At 48.9% G+C, this 13,680-nt stretch overlaps 1 protein-coding gene across 2 annotated transcripts in view; it reads left to right on the top strand.

Annotated features, from left to right (window-relative positions):
- LOC142587806 (kelch domain-containing protein 3) overlaps nucleotides 1–13,680 on the top strand; it is a 124,042-nt gene that overhangs the window by 30,141 nt on the left and 80,221 nt on the right. The window lies entirely within an intron of this gene.

Raw genomic sequence — 13,680 nt, 5'->3', positions numbered from 1 at the left:
GCAGCGCTTGTCAGCTCAAAGTGGCCAGGCCTGGCGAGGGGGTTTTTCACTTTCATAACATACGACTTAGTAGTAATATGAAACGACTCGAAAAGTCATTCGAAAAGTCAGTCAGACCCGAAGAGACCCCGAGCTCTCTTCGGGTCTCAGCAGGATACGTTGGGAGTGTTTATTTGCTGGGTGATGCGCTCCAAGCCACGCAGACTCGTTCCAGCGGGCGTGGAATGCGAGATCGATTCATTTACTGTTTCGACGCACGCCTAGGGAGGCGTTTGCGGCTTAAAATGCAATCCGTACCCTTTCACTACACGTCGTTGTATCTCATAGACGGGGTGTGCGCAGACGTCATCGCGGCCCTGCCATTATGTTCTATGAGGATTACGTTCGATGGAGGCCTAACAATGGGCCTGCTGTTCTGCCTTAGATTGCGCTGGCCCGACCCTTCGTCGGCAGGACGTAGGCGGGGCGAGTGCTGATGTCACCCGCGTGGCATTTCTCTTTCGTCGCGGCAGAAGTCCCGGTGCGGCGTACCACCGGACTCCACGGCAGGGGTCAGTAGTTCCGCGGAAGTTCAGAGACTCTCAGTGGGTTAGTCTTTTTTGCTGCTCGCCGTCGGACTCCTCAATTCGGTCAGACTCCTCAATTCGACCCAAACGGTTTCGTGGAACTTTGAAGGTTGTCAGTAGATGTTTGAAGCCCAGCACAAGGGCAACCATTTCAGAAGAACGAGGAAGGGGGGGGGGGGGAGAGGGAAGGAGCGCCCGTTTCCTTGGCGATAAGCACGCATTGTGGCTCCCAAATGGGATGCAGAATAAGCGTCCTTTCTTCTCACCTGAACAACCACCACCACCGCACTCGGCAGCTGATCGCACGGCGATCGTCACACATGTTCCGCTAGCGTCGTCGTCGGCACGAAAGCCTGTCTCACTGCGACGACTCGCTGTCGTCGGTCGTGTCGTCGGTAGCGTATTCGTCATACTTTAGTGTATGATAGGTCTCCCACTTGGCACAGTCTGCCAACTAGTCGGCCGAACGTTGGCGTCGGCGTCAGGTCGACTTCGACATGGGTGTCGTGTCGGCCTATACTGTGACGTATGGCACGTCAGCCGAATATCGTTGTGGACAGCTGGGATTTCCAATGAAACACAGCGCACGTACCGCGTCGTCGGCACTGAGCCGACAGTGCCACAGCCCGGCCGCGCATTTGCATACGCAGCTTTTCACTCGCAGTTCTCATACAAGGGTGTGTGTATGTGTGTGTGTGGGGGGGGGGGGTAATAGGGAAAAGGTCACGTGAGAAGGCAAGGAAACGCTACTACTATAGACACGACAGCGGTTGCGGAAATGGGATAGGCTTAAGTTCAAGGTACGATACCGTGCGTTTCTGCTATTTTTTAAAAAATAAACGTCATGCAAAAGTGTCAAGGGACAACTTACGCACGGCGTGCAAACGCAAAGCCCCGTTGATGCACCGTAGGGCGCACGCGATGTACTGCGGTAGCGCTCGCACGTCAAATCAACGCTTCTGTGCCCGCCGTGATAGCTTTAGGGCTATGGCATTGATCAAGATCTCGCGTTCAGTCCCGACCGCATGCAGTCGCATTTCTACGGGAGCGAAATACAAAATCGTTAGTGTACTTAAGTTTATAGGTGCTCGTTAACGAACACCAGGCGTCAAAATTATTCCGGAGTTCGCAATACTACGGCGTGCCTCATAATCAGATTGTGGTTTTGGTACGTAGAGTTCCATAATCGAATTCAAGTTTATTACTTCTGCCACGATGCGATGTGCCATGTGAGGCGAGGACAACGCTCAACCCTCTCAGAAGTTATAAAATATGGCGCAAAACAACGCCTGAAGCAAACACCTCTCCTTGTGTGTTCTGTGTACTACGCAGACAAGCAGCAGTGGTGCACTCAAGGTAACGCTTAATATCAACGCACCACTCTCGTGTTGGACTAAACGTTGAATAAGTTAAGCATTCGCCGTCAACATCACCGCCAATTATCGTCAATCAAAGCAAACAGCGCAGAAAACTTCGCTTACATCGATTCCCAAAGTGCGTGGTATCCGCTAAATTTTTCTCTCACTCGACTTTGCATTTGCAAAGAGGCGCACAGGAAAGAGCAGATTGGATGAGGGAACTAACGCGAGTTAATGACATCTTAGCCGAAATCAAGAAAAAGAAATGGGCATGGGCAGGACATGTAATGAGGAGGGAAGGTAACCGATATTCATTAAGAGTTACGGACTGGATTCCAATGGAAGGGAAGCGTAGCAGGGGGCGGCAGAAAGTTAGGCGGGCGGATGAGATTAAGAAGTTTGCAGGGACAACATGGCCACAATCAGTACATGACCGGGGCAGTTGGAGAAGCATGGGAGAGGCCTTTGCCCTGCAGTGGGCGTAACCAGGCTTATGATGATGATGATGATGATGATGATGATGATGATGATGATGATGCACTTCCGCTGATGGTGTCGTGCGCCAGTTGTTGCGTTTGTCTCGTTTCGCGCAGCACACGATTTTGCCCACTGTGCACGAGAACACTTGACTAACGGCATAAGTCAGTGCTGCACGAACACTGAGGCTGACGCAAACGGATCACAGAGCACGATCGCGCGCTGGAACACGGTAGAAAGTGGCATAGTTTCGTTGTCTGCGCGTGCGACTGCATAACGTGAGAACAAGCAGAAAAAACGGAAGTATACATCTCTCACGATACTGTACGGAGTAAAACAAAAACACGCAGACATTCGGTTTGTGTGTCTTGTTATTTCCTTAGACTTTAAGTCGTTGCAACAACAGATTAAAGAGATAACAGTTGTCGCCTCGAATAATTATCGAAGTCACATGTCACTGTGAGTGACGTCGCAGCCCACTATTGCAATTCGTTAGAGGGCCCCTCACCCGGTATGGCCATTTTAAGCCGACAAGCGTAGTGTTGGCTTAAAATGGCCATACCTGGTGAGGGGCCCTCTAGAGAATTGCAATAGTGGGCTCAGACATGAACATTTAGTATGATTCAAAGATTTTTGTGTTTGCAAAAAAAGAAAAGAAAATTTAAAGCCACGAATGGCACTTTTGTGTACCTCAATTCTTGGCCATGGACGAAGTATTTTTTTTTCAAGGCCAACAGTGTAACAACACTAATTCAGCCTTTCATCTTCGTCCAGCAGTACGGGGTTGCGCGCATTCGTGAAAGATACGTTTTATATCTTTGTCCGAGTATCCACAATGGCACTAGGGGCTAGAGTCACGCATTGAGGTCTATGCAAAAAGTGGCGAGTATGTGTAGCGCCAAGTTGCAGGCGGTGCAATGAGAACTTATTTATTGTGGCTCAAGTTTGACGTTATGGACAATTTAATGTAAGAAGTTACGATCATAATTGTGATCATTCTGAACTCCGATCAAAGCGGATGCCTGTGCTTAGTCGACAGGATATCTGTCTCAGCGAGCGGCGGACTTCATTTCGCGTAAGAGCGAGATTTACCCGAAGTGGGTGGAGCTTTCATCGCCTCTTCCTTCGACTTTCCTTGCCGAATGAATGGGCCGTACTAAAAGTAATGCCGTCGTTACGTCGTCTTCGACGTTCTATTTTCCTCCCTGCTGGCTGCTGGCCAGTCTTCTGCGATTGGCCGGTGCCAGATATAATGCGAATCGAGACGGCCTGCGGCGACTGGCGATGCACGTAAGCGCAGACGTGGGCTCCAATGCCAACACGTTGTCGTCGTGCGGCCGTCGTGCCGTCATCATGCCATTGTGATCATTCATTGTTGGCATAGTCGTCGTTCCGCCGTCGTCGCTCTGTCGCTGCCACTGTGCTGTCGTATCGTCTTCGTAACGTGGGTGGTGACGCCGCCCAGGTGCTTCCGCAGCAACTCGCCGTGACGTCACACATTTTTACAGTCTACTCGATCTGCCAAGTTACGTATCGGTAGAGAAGTAGTACGTCGCCGGTTGCGCTTGGCTTCTGACCACAGGCGCCTCGAAGGGAACCAGCTTAGAGCGACAAAGCCCGTGGTTTTATTCCGAAGGATTCTTTTAATTACCTTGACGAGAAATGGCTTATCCCTATACCGGTGTCACACGGTGCACTTTTGATCAAGCCCGATCCGGACCGAATTTCTCGGTCGTGATTGGCTCCTTTGCGCAAGCTGCGCGAGGGAGCCAATCGCAGTAGGGAATTTCGATCCACATAGGGCTTGATCTCAATCAAAACTGCGCCGTGCGACACCGCTATCACAGCGCAGAATGAAAGCGTTTCTCTTTATCTCTTCTTTTGGGAATTTCGCTTCCAAAGGTTGGCGGCAGTACGTCAGAGTCAGGTCGCGGATTTTGAAATATTTTCACGCGCTTGGGCCGTTTTGAAGCGAGAAAAATTCTGGAAAATTACAGTCGGGGGTTTCGCGTCCCACAACCACGATACCATTATGAGGCACTCCGTACAGTGGGGGTCTGGGACGCCGGATTAATTCTGACCACCTTGGTGTTCCTTAACGTGCACCTAAATTGAGTGCACGAGTGTTTTTTTTTTTTCTACCGCCATCGAAATTTGGTTGCTACGGCCGGGATCGAACCTGCGACCTCATGCTGACAACACAGCGCCGTAGCTACTACCGCTGCGGGTTACAAGTTCTAGAAGCTTTCTAGAGTTTTAGTGATTACTCACCTCAGACTGCAACGCAGTTCATCCTTAACGGTAAAGAATTAACTAAGCCGAAGTACAGACGCTGTAGAAATACATAACCTAGCGCTGACGCGAGCTCGTGCGCGGGAACTTCAAGGCGGCGTCAGGAGGCACCCGCCTGACATATGTGCACCTTTTTCTGGATCACTAAGCTTCGTGTCATCGTAAGAGTGAATGTTCTGATATTGCGAAAGCGCAATTGACTAATGCAGTTTAGCTTACTGTGCCGAAAACCCCGAGCCTCATCTGACAGGCTTAACACCACGTATCCCTGCTCACCTGAAGTTAACGATGCCAAGAACCGTTAACTCGCTCCCGTGAAGCGAGCGATCCCCCCCCCCCCCCCCCTTCTCATCGCTTTGTTGTCCACTATTAACTGAGGGGAAAACATCGCACTTTCTCCTTCCTTCCCGAATGAGCAGTTCCGGGTCACGGCTGAGGCGTTGGTTTGATTCACGACTAAGGCGTGCTCTTTTTTTCTTACTTATTTGTGCTTGTGCGAAGAATGAAAATAAGAAAATAAATTTGCCGGCCGCATCGTAACCTCCTAGCCGACGGCTGGCACCTGAACATCGGCCAGGGGTGGGGTAATGGGGTAGCGTTGGGCAGAAAGGGAGCATCGTGGGAGAAAGTATATAAAGGGTTAGATAGATAGATAGATAGATAGATAGATAGATAGATAGATAGATAGATAGATAGATAGATAGATAGATAGATAGATAGATAGATAGATAGATAGATAGATAGATAGATAGAACGCTTGTACTATCTACACGACGCGCGCATCTCGGGCTCCGTTGCTTTTTGTTTTACTCTTCCCCTGTTGTTTGCGAGTTCGAATCATTTGTGTGCTTTCCGCCGCCTACTTGCTTAGGGGCAAGGGGGCGACCGCGCGAACACTTGTACGGGTTGGGAAATCACGAGTGATTTGTTGTGGGTAAAAGTCGGGGTTTGCCCCGCAAGGTGGTCTTAAAAGGGACAGAGGGTATTCGAGAAAAATAAGCAGAGATGGGGAGGAGGGGAGGGAGTGGAGGGGCGGGGTTACTACAGACGCGCGAACTATTCTCGTCGTTGGCTCCGGTCCAACGCGTGAACGCCGAGAGGAAAGACGTCCTGTTCTAAACTCTGGTCCACTTCATCATCGGTGTACAGTTGAGAATTACAGTGACCACCCTGGTAAAACAAGACCGGGTGATCTATTTCAATTTGAAAATATCTTTTAAACAATATTTTCCCGATGCGAGGATGCTTTCTTCAGTATTCTTACCTTCAACGCTGCGTACAGTGGGTGGTCGAGTAGCCGTGGCAGTTGGGCGCTAATTAACTAAACTTAGTTAATGAATTAACATTTCATTTGTTTTATTGAACGCTCATGTTGCAAGACAGCACTGCAAGAGAGCGCCACGCGAGGCAAAAGCAATGCAAGATTTTAGAAGGGCTACCTTTTAGGACATTCGTCGACAAAAAAGACTGTCACGCTGTCAAATAGAGCAATACTATCGCGCATCACTGGCGTTAAATATAAATCATTTCAATGGTAAACCAAATGATAAACTAAATTCACTGAAATAGCGATTGGGCCGGGACGGCCACTCGACCAGTTAGTATACGCCACGCTGTAGGGAGGAATAGTGAAGAAAGCATCCTCGCATCGGAGAAATCTTATTTAAAAATTTTTAAAACCAACTATTTCGATTAAAATGGATCACCCGGTATAATATTGGCGAAGCAACCTGGTCTCCCCTGGCTCTCAATGTGCCGCTACTGTTCACCCAACCATTACGAGTCGCTCAAGGCCGCCACCATCACATTGCTGGTCAACATCTACCGTTGCCAGTTTGCATCGGTTCATCTTAACTGCCGCGGTAGCGTTGTGGTCCGTAAGGGCAACAGAAATGGGTTCCAAGGCGTGTGCCAATGAAGGAAAGGGAATGCTGCAGGTGGCAGAATTACAGTGGGGAGATTGCAAAGTTTGCAAGCACACAAACATATATGGACCTGGCGCGGGACTCACTTAGGGGGTGTGTCTATCGGCAGATAGGAAAACACGGGGAATGCGGGGAGATGCAAAATTCAAGGCGATGAGCAAGACGAGAAGCAAGGTGAGAGCTGGAGCCAACGTTTCGACAAATAGACTTGTCTTTTTCAAGGCAAGTCCACTTGTCGAAACGTTGACTCCAGCCCTCACCTTGTTCTCGCGTAGGCGGAAGGGGATGATCTAATCATTATGAAAACATACAGAGGGAGAAAGAAAAGATAAACGTACCTACTTCGCTACCCTTCACTGCATGGACGAGAAGGAAGATGGCAAAAAAAAAAAAACGAGGAAAGGGGAGGGAAAGGAAGAACGAATGATATGCACGCGCTGATTGAAGTGATTAACAATGTGTGATTCAATCAATCTGTGATCAACACAGATTGAAGTGTTAACCGTGCCCAATTAGCGGCGCTCGCAGAGTGCAGTCGTCTTCGAAAAGTGCACCGCGAAGAATCACCAAGGCCATGCGTGGCCCCAGTGTTGTTTCTTCCGTGAACGCTCGGGTCATCCAGTCGGCTTAAAGCGGCGCGCTCGATGTCCTGTCTTGCGTGGTTTCTCGTCGCCGTGCACAAATGCCGCGCGCGAGGCTCTGTCAATCACGCCGTTACGGAAACAGCGTGCGTTACGTCGAGGCGACGCCCAACGCCGAGCGACGCCGTAAACTTGCGTCGCATCGCGATATGCGGTACTCGAAGCTGCAATGAAGGGGGAAAGAGAGTTCAGCATGTAGATCTGGAACACGTTCCGGTACCGAAGGACGACTTCGTGCAACTTCGTACGCTGTATACGTGCAGCAAGCAGGGTGAATGGCTGAGCGTTATATCAATTCAGTTATATTTCGTGGTAAGCGCAGCTTTGCGGAAGCTGCGCAAGGGACAGGTATACGGGCACCCGCGAACGTCGCCGGACTATATGAACGAAGGTGCTGCTTCTCCGACGAGCGTATTACCTTGAAAGGCATTATCGCCACAAAGTCTGTCCAATGCCGGAGAGCTGGCAAAGATGCAAGTAAACGCAATCAAAATGATCCCCGAAGGCCGAGGACGGTCCGCTCTGGACCTCTCAGCGCGCGGCTAGAGCTACCCCGCATTGCCGACCCCGTATACAGTCAACCACAATAGATTGCGGACGACGCAATCGAATACTGCGCTGCGTTTTGAGGCTGCTCAGATATTCAGCTTTTTCTCAGACTTCCAGAAGGGAATGGTGCTGCAGGCTTTCGCTGTAGCCTTCATCTCCCTTCGGTAGCAAAGATTCGGCCGTTATCTCGGCGTTCTTCCCGAGATTGGTTTTCGATATTGCGGGGCGAAGGCCTCGCTTACGGTAACACACGGGAAGCTTGCCGTGACGCTGGCTTGGACTGGCGGCAGCGTATATGCTCTTCGTTTCCTGGTAGTTCAACGTACGCGTCGAAGCGAATGAATTGATGCACGCGAACGGGCATCAAGACGTTTAAGTTTACGCAAGGACGTACGTCCCGCGTCCGGAACGCCATCTTCAAGATGCCTTGAGTGCGAGGTCTACGCTACGCTACGCTTTGTGGCGTACGTTCTATGTGTCGTTACGTCCATGTTCATATCGCGCGCGTTACAAATACGTACTGAATGGACCAAGTCGGGGAAGAGATGCGCTAACACTCAGCGCGTATGAACGCTTTCGGTTCTTGTTTGCTCGCGGAAGCGCTAATGCGAGCTCGCAAACGCCCTCATCACGACGGGTGGCTAGGCACAAACGTGAAAGGTTTCAGTGTGGAGATTTCCGATTTCTAAGCCACAGGGAGGCACCTGCTTTTGCGGCGTTTCATGACAGCACGCCGCGGATCTGTGGCGAGAGAGAGAGATAGAGAGAGAGAGAGAACGCTGCGCAAACGGCAAAGAGCGATCAACGCTGTGACCGCGCTCGTCAGCCAAACTGGACCCTCCGCGATGTGCCATAGCGACTGCCATGGCCTTGCGCTACTGAGTTAGAGGTTGCGGGTTCGATACCGACCGCTGTGGCCGTATTTCGATTGAGGCGAAATTAAAAAGAGAGAGAACGCTCGGTTGCTTAGATTTACTAAGTGCACGTCAAAGAACCCCAGGTGATCAAAGTTAATCTGCAGTTCTTCCCACTACGGCGTGCGCCTCACAATCAGATTTTCTTCTTTTCTTTTTCGGAAGGGGGGGGGGGCGTAACACACCAGAATTTAATTTTGAGCCAGATTGCGAGACTACGCAAACCTTCTTGTGGATACTTTCGTCGTTTATGCAGCATTGGTCCGCTTTTGCCGGTCATCTAGCTTGATTTCGAAATCAAACATTCGTAATGTTCGTTTGTTGTTCACGCAAAGCCGCGACGGTTGCGCTAAGGCACTGCGCCACAACACACGTACGTTCACAAGGGTAGGCCTCCCACAGGGGAACTACGCCTAGATACCTCTGTCTGTACATGACGCGTCATTACCACTTAAAGGAACACTAACGAGCAGCGCAAAGTTAGCTTATTCTGGTTAAGTTTATTTTTTAATTGATTGCCTTTATTTCGCGTAAAATGGCTGCTTGTTAGTAAAAATAAAGAGCAAAGTTTCACTTTTTTTTTTTTAGATATCGCTCCCGAACCAGTGTCGGTACGGTACGCGACGGGTTTGAGAGGATTTTCGCACGATCTGCATGGTCATTATTTTTGTTTTAAGAAGTCCTCAAGACTCACTAGGTGTAGTGTTTCGTTCCTCTCGATGTCAACATACACCTTGTCCGTCGATAAACTATAGTCCCGAGCGTTCGGTTCTAGGTAAAGCGGCTGACGTGTCTGTTGTAGTCCAGAAGTGTAACTCGCCAATCGAACGGTAACATTCCTGCCTGTACTGTTGCTTCAACCACCAAATTCACTGGATTCCGCTTGTATACTGACTACATATACTGGAGAATTGTAATACAAATATAGGCGCGTCCATTAGCTTAACACGCGTGATTTGCAAGGGCAGCACCGAGTATTCTCTAAACGTTTATAACGGCAGGAGACACACCCGCCACGGTTGCTTAGTGGCTATGCTGTTGGTCTGCAAAGTACGAGGTCGCGGGATCGAATCCGCCCATGGTTGCCGCATTTAGATGGTGGCGAAATGCGACAACACCACTGGTACTTGGGTGGACGTTAAAGGTGATCGAAATTTCCGGAGTCCCCCACAACGGCGTCCTTCACAATCAGATCTTAGTTTTGGAACGTAAAACGCCATAATTTTCTCTTTTTTTTAATGGCGGGAGACTCGCCTGCGCATCGATTATCAACGGGCATCTGAACTACGTGTTTGCCGCCTGTGTCGCTCGAGGTCTTTGCGATTGAATACACTGTACAGCCGCGTGTACAGTGTACACTGGCGCCTTCAGGCGCGTTCCGACGCACCTTTGTGTGTATGAAGGTTTCCTAGCACATCGCTTGTTCTGCGTGGCCAGAGATCTGTGTCGACGCATAAGCGACCTCTATCTGTTTTGTCAGGCAACCTCATCGAGCAATATGAAAGGGAACGCTCAAGTTGCTCTCTAGAGGGCGAAGCGGTCGAATATACGGCTGCATCCCGCATTAAATTGTTCGATGCGAGAGAGGGAGGGAGACAGCCCAGAGAGAACAATATATTTAAACACGGCTGTCCGTGGAAGTGATTAAAGGGAAGGAAGCTAATTATGGCTCACTATACGTACGTACGTACATACATATATATATATATATATATATATATATATATATATATATATATATATATATATATATATATATATATATATATATATATATATATATATATATAAGTGCAGGTATAAGTGTACGGTGACGTCGTTTGACGACGGACTGGATCCGGTCACAGCGCTAACGTCAGAGAGAGTCTTAACTCACTATATGTACCTCGACCTGTGAAGCTTGACGACGGACCGGATCCAGTCCGTCGTCAAACGACGTCGCCGTATACTTATACCTGCACTTTTCTTGGGACGTCTTGAGTCATTCGCATTCCACCGCTAGACTAAGTGAACGACGGAGCAGCGATCTTGTAACATCCGCGAGCTCTCTTGTCAGATTCGAATCCGCACATCTCGAGTAATCGTTGCTAAAAAAACGAATACAGTGTCTCATCCATCCACCAATCTGATCACATCTTCTATCTAAAAAGAAAAATCGCTTCTCTGGGAAACATCTTGTTGAACTACTAGCTTTCTTTTTTTTTCCGAGGGCCACTAATGAGTAGAATAAGTTGCCAAGAGATGTGCATGACTGCCAGACTGCTCTCGCATTCAATTATGATTTCTACCCCCCCCCCCCGCCATAATGCACAGTATGGCGCTGTCGGGCGCGTTTAAGTGAGTGAGTGAGTGAGTGAGTGAGTGAGTGAGTGAGTGAGTGAGTGAGTGAGTGAGTGAGTGAGTGAGTGAGTGAGTGAGTGAGTGAGTGAAATCTCATGACTGCGCGAGTGGGGCTACTGCGCATCTGTTTTTTCCGTACCATTCACAGTTCACCTTGGGGCGAATGCAAGTTCCGCGTTTCACTAAAATGCATCTCATTCGTTCGTACAAACACGCGTCTTCGTCCACCTAATTCAGAGTCCGTGGCCTGGCATCCCCGCACAGTACAACTGGAGCGTCCCCCCCTTCCACTCTCTCTTTTTATCCCCCTTAACCCTTCCCCCTGCGCAGGGTAGCCAACCAGAACTTCCTCTGGTTAACCTCCCTGCCTTTCTCTGCATTATCTTATCTCTCTATTTCTATCCCCCCCTTCACTCTGTTTCTCTTTTTATCCCCCTTAACCCTTCCCCCTGCGCAGGGTAGCCAACCAGAACTTCCTCTGGTTAACCTCCCTGCCTTTCTCTGCATTATCTTATCTCTCTATTTCTATCCCCCCTTCCACTCTGTTTCTCTTTTTATCCCCCTTAACCCTTCCCCCTGCGCAGGGTAGCCAGCCAGAACTACCTCTGGTTAACCTCCCTGCCTTTCTCTGCGCTATCTTATCTCTCTATTTCTATCTGGCCTTTCCGTATAGCTACCTAAAGTATCGCACCAGGGCGCAAGCGACCAAGGCTGGAGTTCACACGAACAGTATGGCTGATGTGGCATCGCGCGATGCCGTCTGTAGACCGCTCTCGTCATGCTTGGGAGAGAAAAAAAAGGATAAGAAAGGTTGCCGCACGAAATGCGAGTGTTTTGCGGCAGTGACATGGTCTTGTCTCTCTCTATGCTCTCTCTTTCGAATCCGAATATGCAAATTCACTTTTGTGGAAATCGGCGAAGTGGAGGAGGTTTCGCGAAAGGAAAATATTGTTCTCCGCCCGATGCCAGAGCTCCAAGCTAAGGTGGCACCGAGCTTGTCCTTTCTTATTCTTCTTAATAAATGTTTTTCCTCCTCCTACTCCTCGTCTTCGAGTTATCGATCGCTGTGCGATCTGCAACCCCCCTTCATATAGCTCGGCTCGTAAAGCCACCGGCCCAGAAGGGCCTTGGTCGTCGGTTCGGTTCCCGGATTCGGACAAATATTGCTCTCTGAGGAATCCGCATGGGTTACCTTAATAACTCCGTGCTGCCCACTCGTGTGGGTTACAATATACTTTCATACTCTCTATAACGAAAAAAAAAGAAAGAAAAGGCAAGCTGGTAATTTCCGGGCAATGTATAGCCAAAACAAGGTGACACAAAAGAGGTTCAATCGTTCTATTGTGGCAGTTGTTTACAGCTCATTGTGTCTGAAATGGAAGCAATACATAACTATACGCCTACGGGCAAAGTACTCGTTATAGGAAGAAATAAAATTAAGGAAAAGCTAGAAGACAAGACAATGCTGACCGTGCTGTTACCTTAGAAACTCTCGCCCTCATCAGATGTGCAGAGGGGCTCGCGCGTGAGGAGCGGTATATGTGCACGCTTTGCACCCGTGCGAGTCCCTGGCTGCTTTCTCGTTGCGACACCGTTTCCTTTCTGCGTAGCTTCCGCTTACGGCTATTGTTCCGCTGGAGGACGAGGTGAGAACAATGACACGCCGCGCCGATGCGCTATGTTTATCGTTCTCGTCGACTGCATTGTGTGGCTCGCCCGGTATGACGTCACGCCAGCGCTCCGGATGACGTCGCGCGGTTGCCCCGGGTGACGTCACGCGGGAGCGCCGTGACGAAGCAAAAAGGCGTACGGCACGATAGCAACAAACTATCTTTTGCTTTGTTTAATGAAGTGTTCCTTTTTAAATGCCGACGTGGCGTGTCGCAAGCATTATTATTATTTTTTTTTTTTTGAAACGAGCAGTGTTTCTTTTCTTTTTTCTTCTTCTACTGTTGTCGTTGTTCTGTTGATGATGGTCAGCTGCCCGCTGTGACATCACGTGTCGATTGCGCGACGTGACCAGAATCTGTGAGGTCACGATATGCAATTGTCCGCTATCTTTGTTGCAATTCTTCTGACTGTAAACACATTTGGGTGCTTCACATGATGTCGCATGGTCTTAGTTGTAGAAGTGAAGTTCTTTTTTTTTTCTTGCCATCCTTTTCAACACGAACGTTACAATTCTTGATTGTGCCAAACTTTCTCCAGTGCACTCTTATGCTAGAGACAAGAAAACTCCTTACATGGTGAGGAACTTGGCATCGTAATTCCCAACGTATAATTTTGGCCATGTTGACTTTGATGCCTCGCAATTCTGATTTAAGCGAGGGAAACTAACGCATAGCCTATAATAGCGCTCCTGATAGGCTGGAGAGAGTGCTGAGTTGTGAGTAGTTCAGCAAAACAATTACTGTATACTTAATTACTGTCATGACTATCTTGTTACCAAAATAACACTGTATTGCTTTTTTTTTTGCCAATGTACTTTATATGGCGAGAAATGAAATTCAACACGTTGTAGTTTTACTCGACCCGGAACAGTGTTTTTACTTTACAGAATAAAAAAAAAATCAAGCTTTACCTTTTACCGCCATTGTCACCATAGGCGCCTTGTTCTT

Source organism: Dermacentor variabilis, chromosome 7 (genome assembly GCF_050947875.1).
Source record: "Dermacentor variabilis isolate Ectoservices chromosome 7, ASM5094787v1, whole genome shotgun sequence".
Lineage (NCBI taxonomy): Eukaryota > Metazoa > Arthropoda > Arachnida > Ixodida > Ixodidae > Dermacentor > Dermacentor variabilis.
Note: the sequence above shows the minus strand (reverse complement) of the source record. Positions and strands in the feature narration are given on the sequence as shown.